This window comes from Garra rufa, chromosome 5, assembly GCF_049309525.1.
Source record: "Garra rufa chromosome 5, GarRuf1.0, whole genome shotgun sequence".
NCBI lineage: Eukaryota > Metazoa > Chordata > Actinopteri > Cypriniformes > Cyprinidae > Garra > Garra rufa.
Genome location: NC_133365.1, coordinates 4957291 through 4965185, shown reverse-complemented (window position 1 = coordinate 4965185; position 7895 = coordinate 4957291). Strand labels below are relative to the sequence as shown.

Below are 7895 nucleotides of genomic sequence, written 5' to 3'. Positions count from 1 at the left end.
TTCCTTTGTATTTTCTTATCTGTGAAGCTGCTTTGAAACAATGTTCATTACAAAAATTGTAATATAAATAAACTAAAACTAAAGTTGATCAACAGAAAATCTAAGATTTGATATCTGTGTCTGTTTACTATATCATTTATATTTTAATTTATTTCTACATAAATTTTTTTATATCATTTTGTAATGACTTTTTAAAAAATTGTCGTTTCAGCAGAGTGCATAGAGTCTCCAGCTTACAGTATAGACCCTTGGCCCCTTGTCTGACCAGCACCTTCACTCCCACTACCGCGTCCCTGAATAGACACACTCGACAAGTAGATGATAAACTACAGAGAGTCAAAGACCAGCACAAAATGAGCATGAAGAACAAGTATGAGAAATTGTTTGAGGGAATGAAATTCCAAGAGAATGAAACCCTCCTGAACAGGATTTACACACAGCTTTACATCATAGAGGGAGAAAGTGAAGGAGTAAATGAAGAACATGAGGTTTTACAGATGGAGAAAACAGCCAGAACAAAACACTCACAAGACACTCCGATCTACTGCAATGACATCTTTAATGCCTCACCTGAACCAGAATGTAAGGAGAAAGACCAAATCAAGACTGTTCTTACTAAAGGCATCGCTGGGATTGGAAAAACTGTCTCTGTGCAGAAGTTCATTCTGGACTGGGCTGAGGGAAAAGCCAATCAGAATGTAGATTTCATGTTTGTGCTTCCATTTCGAGAGCTGAACTTGATCCGTGATCATCAGTACAGCCTTTACAGACTTCTGCTGGACTTTCATCCTGAACTTCAAGATCTGGACTCAAAGATTTATGAGGAGTGTAAAGTTTTGTTCATTTTTGATGGTCTGGATGAAAGCAGAATCACACTGATATTTACAGATTTTTTACAGAAAGTTTGTGATGCGACTGAGACTTCATCAGTGGGTGTGTTGATGTCAAACCTCATTAAAGGAGAGCTACTTCCCTCTGCTCTCATCTGGATCACCTCCAGACCAGCAGCAGCTAATCAGATCCCCTCCAAATACATCAACCGTCTGACAGAAATTCAGGGATTCAGTGAGCCTCAGAAAGAGGAATATTTCAGGAAGAAAATCAGTGACCAGCATCAAGCCAGCAGAATCATCTCACACATCAGAAGAGCAAGAAGCCTCCACATCATGTGCCACATCCCCGTCTTCTGCTGGATCTCATCCACTGTGCTTCAGAAGCTCCTGAAAGAAGATCTGAGAGCAGAAATCCCTCAAACTCTGACTGAAATGTACATCCACTTCCTCCTGATTCAGATCAACATGAGGAATCAGAAGTATGAGGAGAGTGATCCAAAGAAACTCCTGCGGTCCAACAGAGAAGTGATTGTGAAACTTGCTGAAGTGGCTTTCAAGCAGCTGATGAAGGGCAATGTGATGTTCTATGAGGAGGACCTGATTGAGAGCGGCATAGATGTCGCTGATGCCTCAGTGTATTCTGGGATTTGCACTGAGATCTTTAAGGAGGAATCTGTAATTCATCAGAGGAAAGTCTACAGCTTCATTCATCTGAGTGTTCAGGAGTTTCTCGCTGCTTTCTATGTGTTTTACTCACATGTGAACAATAACAAGAAACCACTGCATGAATTCAGATTTTACAGATTTGATGTAGTCTCTCTGGATTATCTGATAGCATCGGCAGTAAATAAAACCCTCAAGAGTAAGAATGGACAGCTGGATCTGTTTCTGCGGTTCCTACTGGGCGTCTCACTGGAGTCCAATCAAAGACTCTTACAAGATCTACTGATGCACACACAGAACAGCTCAGAAATCATTAGAGGAATCACAGAGTCCATTAAAAAGAAGATAACAAATCCACTTTATCATCTCTCAGCTGGGCAGTCCATCAATCTGTTCCTATGTCTGCTAGAAGTGAAAGATCAGACTCTGTCCAGTGAGATTCAGGAGTTTGTGAAATCAGACAAACATTTAGAGAAGAAACTCACTGCTTCTCACTGCTCTGCAATTGCCTACATGATTCAGATGTTGGAGGAGCAGCTGGATGAGCTGAACCCCATTAAATACAACACATCAGATGAGGGGAGAGGAAGACTGATGCCAGCTCTGATCAACTGCAGAAAAGCCCTGTGAGTGTTAATTAATAAACAAGTGAAGATTCATGTTTAATTATGAACCTAGCATATTTTTAAATGAGAGATTCTATCGATCTAGAGTCTTAAAGAGGTCATGACATGCCTTTTTAACCCTGTGGGGTCTGAGGGGCTTTTGGGGGGGTCTGATAAGTTTTGACATGACCTGACGTGTGGTTTTTTTTCTGTTGCTTATAAACATATTAATGGCAAAAGTCTCATTACAATGTATTCAGCATGAATTTGGATACCATAATATGTGAGTAACATATTATGTATTTTTGAGAAAGTAATGTTAATTAAAGTCACTAAAATAATGCCACAAATACTAAATAGGGATGCACCGATATGAATCGGCCGATCATGCTTGCGCGTTTTGTCAGTAAAGCCGGTTCTGTAATCAGCGGTAAATGCCATCAGGGGCGTGATTTCACGTTGAGCCGTATATACTACACACAGCCGTTGTTTACCGACGAGCTGCGCAAATCAATGTTCATTATCAGTGTGAATGTGCGCAGCTCCTCAGTGAACAACGGCTGTGTGTAGTATATACGGCTCAACGTGAAATCACGCCCCTGATGGCATTTACCGCTGATTACAGAACCGGCTTTACTGACAAAACGCACAAGTTATCGACCGATACATATCGGTGCATCCCTAATACTAAACATGTTTTCACAAGATGTTTGAGTACGGGATCTTGTAGCCTAGAGTTTAGGCTTGAAAATTTAAACGTATCAAAACGAATCAGACAATTTAAGGGTTCAGTCAGAACATTGTTGAAACCAGAGGAGCTGAATTTCACAAAGAGGCCCAAGACAACAAGGAGGATCATATATCCGATCCTAGCACCACAAGTCTGAAGCAAGTCTAACTAACTAGCAGCTTTGAACAACTTGCAATATTACAACAAAATAATATTATTGATAATCCCAACTCAGGATGAAGACCAAGCTCCTTCTAGAATGTTAAACCTTTTGCTTCTCACAGAACACATTCACAAAATAAAAGAGATTGTCTTTTACATATATATGCAGCACAATTATGCGTAAAAGAACTTATAATTGAATATCAGTCCATTGCAATACTCCCTATCATATATGTAACCCACACATTTGTCTATTATATTCTAATTACTTATTGTGAATGTCCTTTTAAAAACATTTGAATAGCTTAAAGGTTTATATTCGTGTTTTGTATGTCTGAGCTTGAAATTGCTTTCGTAAAACATTTCTATCATTCAATTCTTTGTAAAATGTATTATATTCTTCTTATAGAAATTATGTCTAAAGTATACTCTGCAAGAGCGGGAAAATTTTGAGTTTAAAAACTAAGGACACTATAAAATTCAGCTTTTTAGCCACGCAAAGCCGCTTTAGCTGCCGCTTTTTGTATATATTTTTTTTGGCTTCTAGACATGCTTTTTGACATCACATTTTGCCACTGCATTTTACGTTTTTCAAGCGCTGTTTCAGCGTGCTTTGGCCTGCCATAAGAAGAATAAAATATATATATATATATTTTACTGTTACGGTGTGTGGCTGTAGAGAAGTGCACAATGCAGAAGTAATTCAGTAAACAAGCCTTTAATTCAAACCTAAAATTTAGGAGAATAACTAGGAGAAAGGACAACCACAAACGCATAAACTCAAACTAATACAGGACAAAGGAACACAGGTGGACACAGGGCTTAAATGATAAGAGACAAACAAGATAATTAACCAGACACAGGTGAACAGAAAAACACAAAAAGGCAACACAGGAAAACTAGGTCAAAGAAAACAATGAAGACACAACTCAAAATACAATGACAAGGAAGTCATGGATGTGCTGCCAGCAGAGGCTCCTGGTTGAGCTCTATGACGTGAAAGGGCTCACTGTTGAGCTCTGTGATGGAATCTGTGTTGAACTCAGTTTTTGTAAGGGAAGAACCTCCCAGCCACAACACATAGTCTATGTACTGAAGGAGGGTACAAATTTTGTAGCGGCTGCGGGTGCCTGGCTGAAAAGACTGTCCTCGAGTCCAATCCAGAAGAGTCTTTAATATGCGATCACTCCAGGGCACAAAATGAACAAGTTCAATAAATGCATCAACATACTGCTCCAGAGTGCGACCGTCGTAGCTGGTGGGAAGAAAAGAGTTGATCCTCTGCCCCTATTTGTTTGAAGTCCATAACATTAATGAAGTCCAGAAAATAATAAAGACAAAACTCAAAATACAATGAACATGTGACATTTACAGTTTTTAGTTTCTTTTTTTCTACTGAGAGTTCAGTGTTCTGAGTTAAGTTTTGCCGCAAGCCATGTCCCAGACATCTGTGCCCGCCGAAAACTGGCTGGAATGTTAAATATAGGTTACTGGTGTCTGTTCTATATTGTGCATGCCTTTATTGTTATTTATTTATTTTATTTTTTTTATTTTTTACATATAAAAAAAAATATATATATGTATATATTAGGGCCGGGACTCAATTAAAAAAATTAATTTAATTAATTAGAGGCTTTGTAATTAATTAATCAAAATTAATCGCATTTTAATCGCATATTAATATTTGACCTGAGAGCAGTGAGAAGTAAGTTTTTTTTTCATATGGATTTTTAGTATACCATTGAATTTTTTTCATTTTTTTATTATAGTTATTTTTTATTTTATGTTTCTTATTTCATATCTTCTAGTCTTTCTTGCTGTAAGCTCACTGCTCAGAATTGTGAGAGTTTGTCATCCATTTTTCAATCCTCAAACTCTGTCCTGAGAGAGGTGGACCTGAGTATCAATGACCTGGGGGACTCAGGAGTGAAGATGTTATCTACTGGACTGAAGAGTCTAAACTGTCAGGTGCAGATCCTGAGGTATTTGAGAATATATTTAAGAGATAATGTACAGTTAGCCAGTCACAATGTTGATGTATTTTGGTAGATGATCTGACTGTTGATGTGTGTTCTGCTCCCTTTCAGGCTTTGTAGTTGTAATTTCACTTATCAATGTTGTGAGAGTTTGTCATCAGCCCTTCAAGCCTCAAACACTGTCCTGAGAGAGCTGGATCTGAGTAACAATGACATACAGGATTCAGGAGTGAAGCTGCTCTCTGGTGGACTGAAGAGTCCAAACTGTCAGCTGCAGATACTGAGGTTTGACTTTTACATTCAGCTTCAGTGATTTTAAGCAAATGACTGAAATGAAGAAATTAAATTTAAAGCAAATGTTCATTTAATTACAACTGATTACAACAATCAGGGCTCTGAACTGGTTCAAGTAACGAAAAAAAAATAACAGGAACATAAACAAAATGGAAACAAAATCAAGTTGAATCATTATGTAATTGTCATTAAAGGTGCACTAAGCACCTTTAATGACAATTTCGTCCCTATTTTGATATCTCCGTCCCACACGTACATACATGACCCTGACAACGACGATTGCAGAAACAAACAAAGATAACACATAAGCATGTTTAAAGCGGTGATGACATGAGAAATCAAATTTGCCCTTATCTTTTGCCATATATAAGAGGTCTTTGTACCAGCCATCCTGCAAGTTTCATAGTATAAGACGTCCTCCTCATTATAAACAAAGCATTTATTGACTGAGTTTGGTGTCAATTGGATTAAAATCCTCGAGGGAAACTGAAAACTCCACAGCATGCGCTTCTCACAAAACCTTAAATAGCCGACTTTCTGTGGGGTAGAGCACTGACTGTCAGCACTAAAGTTTTTCACCCTGATGAGATCTGTAAATGTATGAACTTTAGTGACTGTAGGTCAAACGGTGTGTGCTACAGAGCCCCTCAAAAATGGCCTTATTAAAGGCTATGACAAACTGCCCAGCCCTAATGGCCGCAGGTCTCAACTTGTGTGCAAAGTTTCAAAGAGTTTTTAAGCATGTTAAGGGCCCCAAGAGACCCACAAACCTTGGAATTAATTATAATAATCCTTAGAAGAACAATAGGGCCCTGCACCTGAATCCTAAGGAAAACAATCAGAATTCAATACCACACTTGACTTCACTGAACCTAATGAATTACTCTGAGCAAACAGGGCTTTGAACTTCCCCTTCTGAAACAGCACTTCATTCTGAACTAAATTCTCACATTGTCTTTCTGTTACTCACTGTTAGCAAAACATTCTAAGATAACTTTTTTTTTTAGCTGGGGTGTTGATGTGTGTCTGTAGATCATCTGACTGTGTGTGTCTGTAGGTTGTCTGGCTGTATGGTGACAGAGGAAGGATGTGGTTATTTGTCTTCAGCTCTGAGTTTAAATCCCTCACACCTGAGAGAGCTGGATCTGAGCTACAATCACCCAGGAGAATCAGGAGTCCAGCTGCTCAACCACAAACTGGAGAATCCAAACTATAAACTGCAGATTCTCAAGTATGTCAAACACTAATACTGCTAACTGTACATGTGTGTGAATGATGCAGATCTACATTAATGTGTGTTCATAGTGTGGATCATGGAGGAGAGATCATGACGACAGCAGGATTACTAAAGTGTAGGTGCACAAACACACACACACACACACACACACACACACACACACACACACACTTGTCTAGTTACTGTTGTTTTGTTGTTATTAATGTTTCTCTCTTGCATTCAGATGCTTGTGATCTCACACTGGATCCAAACACAGCAAACACCAGTCTTGTCTTGTCTCAGAGTAACAGGAAAGTGACGTATGTGGAAAAGAAAAAGTCGTATTCTGATCATCCAGAGAGATTTGAAAAGTATCCTCAGGTTCTGTCTGTTGAAAGTCTGACTGGACGCTGTTTTTGGGAGGCTGAATGGGGTGGATGTAAGATTGAAATATCAGTGTCATATAAAGGTATCAACAGGAAAGGAGAGGAAGACTGTGCGTTTGGATCCAATGACAAATCCTGGAGTCTGTTTTGTGGTGATGATAGATGCACTGTCCGTCACAATAATAACAGCACTGATATACTTGACATCCAGTCATTCAGTCGTAGAGTAGGAGTGTATGTGGACGTGTCAGCCGGCACTCTGTCCTTCTACAGTGTCTCTGACACACACACATTTACATGGTTATACACATTTAACACCACATTCACTGAACCCCTCTATGCTGGATTTAGGGTTTTTGAATGTGAACTCTTTCTGTGTGAGATTACACAACAGACACCCCCACCTACACACACACACTTGTAAATCTTCTTATGAATGTCCACATGTACACACAGTCATCAAATCTCAAATTATTACATTTATATTAATTCATTCCCAATTTGTTTTTCATTGTCATCTAGAATCAAGATCAGGGCCCATATTCACAAAGCATCTTAAGGCTAAAAGGAGCTCATAACTTGCCGATTTAGGAGAAAATCTTAAAATAGTGGGCGTGTCAGTCCTAAATTTAGGACTTAAATTTTAGGCTCTATTTCACAAAACACTAAACTAAAAGTACTAGCTAAAACTAAAACTTTAGCACTAAAACTAGAAACTAAATCTGTGAAATGTTAAGAGAAGTGAAGAGGACTACTATAGTCACTAAGACCAAATCCCAACTATCCTAAAATAGCTGTTGCTGGCAATCTGCCTCGGAACTTAAACTTTTCAGAAACACTCTGTATTTAATTGCACACATACCAATTTTATTGGTTTTCGAGGTTGTTCCAACTCCAAATTTTACATTGATTATATCCTTGTTGGGCAAGAAGTAACCCTTCCCCTATCAGCCAATCCCTGTGTGCATAATTAATTAGCATGCTGACATCATTCATAGCAACGAGGTCAACCCCGCCCTTACTCTTAGCT

The 7895-nt window shown here is 38.7% G+C and overlaps 1 pseudogene; it reads left to right on the top strand.

Moving 5' to 3' along the window:
* The first annotated feature begins 221 nt into the window (after positions 1-221).
* LOC141334409 (NACHT, LRR and PYD domains-containing protein 3-like) lies at positions 222-7550 on the top strand (annotated as a pseudogene).
* The last annotated feature ends 345 nt before the right edge of the window (positions 7551-7895 follow it).